Source organism: Triticum aestivum, chromosome 4B, assembly GCF_018294505.1.
Source record: "Triticum aestivum cultivar Chinese Spring chromosome 4B, IWGSC CS RefSeq v2.1, whole genome shotgun sequence".
NCBI lineage: Eukaryota > Viridiplantae > Streptophyta > Magnoliopsida > Poales > Poaceae > Triticum > Triticum aestivum.
In genome coordinates, this window is record NC_057804.1 from 437,630,284 (window position 1) to 437,634,010 (window position 3,727).

Genomic DNA, 3,727 nt, shown 5'->3' on the forward strand with positions numbered 1-3,727 from the left:
ATCCATACATCTCTTTGAGCATCACGCCGAAGAATTGTTGAATAGTCCGTGGTCCTTCCGGGTTGAACTCCCACATATGGAGAGATCGACGTTGGCATGGCAGGACCCGACGAACCAACATTACTTGCATTACCTTGACAAGACTGACATCCCTCTTAAGGAGGTCTCGGATGCGGCTTTGTAGTGTCAGCACATCGTTAACTGGCCCCCAGTCCAGCCCCTTGTTGACACATGACGCCAGTTCAGGCGGAGGGCCGAGCGGAATGCTGGAGAGGCCGCCTGCTTTGTACCTCGGGGAGCTGTGATGTAAAACCACTGCCGTTGCAAATAAGATAAATATATTTTGGTATTTTATAATATAGATGCAAAAAGTAAAGATGCAAATAAAAGTAGATTGAAAGCGTATATGATAAAAGATAGACCCGGGGGCCATAGGTTTCACTAGTGGCTTCTCTCAAGATAGCATAAGTATTACGGTGGGTGAACAAATTACTGTCGAGCAATTGATAGAAAAGTGAATAATTATGAGATTATCTAGGCATGATCATGTATATAGGCATCATGTCCGTGACAAGTAGACCGACTCCTGCCCGCATCTACTACTATTACTCCACACATCGACCGCTATCCAGCATGCATCTAGAGTATTAAGTTCATAAGAACAGAGTAACACATTAAGAAAGATGACATGATGTAGAGGGATAAACTCAAGCAATATGATATAAACCCCATCTTTTTATCATCGATGGCAACAATACAATACGTGCGTTGCAACCCTTTCTGTCACTGGGTAAGGACACCGCAAGATTGAACCCAAAGCTAAGCACTTCTCCCATGGCAAGAAAGATCAATCTAGTAGGCCAAACCAAACTGATAATTCAAAGAGACTTGCAAAGATAACTCAATCATACATAAAAGAATTCAGAGGAGATTCAAATATTTCTCATAGATAAACTTGATCATAAACCCACAATTCATCAGATCTCGACAAACACACCTCAAAAAGAGTTTACATCAAATAGATCTCCAAAAGAGAGGGGGAGAACATTGTATTGAGATCCAAAAAGAGAGAAGAAGCCATCTTGCTAATAACTATAGACCTGAAGGTCTGTGCTAAACTACTCACAACTCATCGGAGGGGCTATGGTGTTGATGTAGAAGCCATCCATGGTCGATTCCCCCTCCGATGGAGCGCCGACAAAGGCTCCAAGATGGGATCTTGCGGATACAGAAGGTTACGGCGGTGGAAATTGTTTTTCATTGGCTCCCTGGATGTTTTCCGGGTACGTTGGTATATATTGGAGGAAGAAGTACATCGGTAGCCGCTCGTGGGGCCCAGGAGACAGGGGCGCGCCCAGGAGGGGTGGGCGCGCCCTCCTATCTCCTGGCCGCCTCGTTTGCTTCTTGACTTGCACTACAAGTTCTCCGGATCACGTTCGTTCAAAAAATCATGCTCCCGAAGGTTTCATTCCGTTTGGACCCCGTTTGATATTCCTTTTCTTCAAAATATTGAAATAGGCAAAAACAGCAATACGTGCTCGGCCTCCGGTTAGTAGGTTAGTCCCAAAAATGATATAAATGTGTAAAATAAAGCCCATACACATCCAAAATGGATAATATAATAGCATGGAACAATCAAAAATTATAGATACGTTGGAGGTGTATCAAGCATCCCCAAGCTTAATTCCTGCTCGTCCTCGAGTAGGTAAATGATAAAAACAGAATTTTTGATGTGGAATGCTACCTAGCATAATTCTCAATGTAATTTTCGTTATTGTGGCATGAATGTTCAGGTCCAAATGATTCAAAATAAAAGTTCATATTGACATAAGAAATAGTAATACTTCAAGCATACTAATCAAAGCAATCATGTCTTCTCAAAATAACATGGCTAAAGAAAGCTTTCCCTACAAAATCATATAGTCTGGCTGTTTCTCTATCTTTATCACACAAAGTATTTAATCATGCACAACCTCGATGACAAGCCAAGCAATTGTTTCATACTTTAGTAATCTCAAACTTTTTCAACTTTCACGCAATACATGAGCATGAGCCATGGACATAGCACTATATGTGGAATAGAATGGTGGTTGTGGAGAAGACAAAAAGATGAAGATAGTCTCACATCAACTAGGCGTATCAACGGGCTATGGAGATGCCCATTAATAGATATCAATGTGAGCGAGTAGGTATTGCCATGCAACGGATGCACTAGAGCTTTAAATGAATGAACGTTCAATAAAATAAACTAAGTGGGTGTGCAATCAACTCGCTTGCTCACGAAGACCTAGGGCATTTTGAGGAATCCCATCATTGGAATATACAAGCCAAGTTCTATAATGAAAAATACCCACTTAGTATATGAAAGTGACAACATAGGAGACTCTCTATCATGAAAATCATGTTGCTACTTTGAAGCACAAGTGTGGTAAAAGGATAGTAGCATTGTCCCTTCTCTCTTTTTCTCTCATTTTTTTCTCTTTTTTCTCTTTTTTTCTTTGTCCTTTTTTTGGCATTTCTCTCTTTTTTTCTTTTTTAGTCCAAATGTTCATCCCGACTTGTGGGGGAATCATAGTCTCCATCATCCTTTCCTCACTGGGACAATGCTCTAATAATGAAGATCATCACACTTTTATTGATTTACAACTCAAAATTAGAACAAGATATGACTCTATATGAATGCCTCCGGCGGTGTACCGGGATATGCAATGAATCAAGAGCGACATGTATGAAAATTATAAAGGTGGCCTTGCCACAAATACGATGTCAACTACATGATCATGCAAAGAGCAATATGACAATGATGATGTGTGTCATAATAAACGGAACGGTGGAAAGTTGCATGGCAATATATCTCGGAATGGCTATGGAAATGCCATAATAGGTAGGTATGGTGGCTGTTCCGAGGAAGGTATATGGTGGGTGTATGGTACCTGCGAAAGTTGCACGATACAAGAGAGGCTAGCAATGGTGGAAAGGTGAGAGTGCGTATAATCCATGGAATCAACATTAGTCAAAAGAACTCATATACTTATTGCAAAAATCTACAACTCATCAAAAACAAAGTATTACACGCATTCTCCTAAGGGGATAGATTGGTAGGAAAATACCATCGCTCGTCCTCGACCGCCACTCATAAGGAAGACAATCAATAAATAAAATTGTGCTCCAACTTCATCACAAAGCGGTTCACCATATGTGCATGCTATGGGAATCACAAACTTCAACACAAGCATTCTTTAAATTCATAATCACCCAACTAGCAAGACTTTAATATTACTACCTCCATATCTCAAAACAATTATCAAGTATCAAATTGATCATAGCATCCAATTCACTTCATATGATAGTTTTTATTATACCCAACTTGGATGCCTACCATTCTAGGACCAATTTTATAACCATAGAAAATACCATGCTGTTCTAAGAGACTCTCAAAATAATATAAGTGAAGCATTAGAGACTAGCAATTTCTACAAAATTAAGCCACCGCCGTGCTCTAAAAGATATAAGTGAAGCACTAGAGCAAAAACTATCAAGCTCAAAAGATATAAGTGAAGCACATAGAGTATTGTAATAAATTCTAATCAAGTAGGCTTCTCCCAAAAGGTGTGTACAGAAAGGATGATTGTGGAAAACTAAAAAGCAAAGACTAATATAATACATGACGTTCTAAGCAAAACACATATCATGTGGCAAATAAAAATATAGCTCCAAGTAAAGTTAC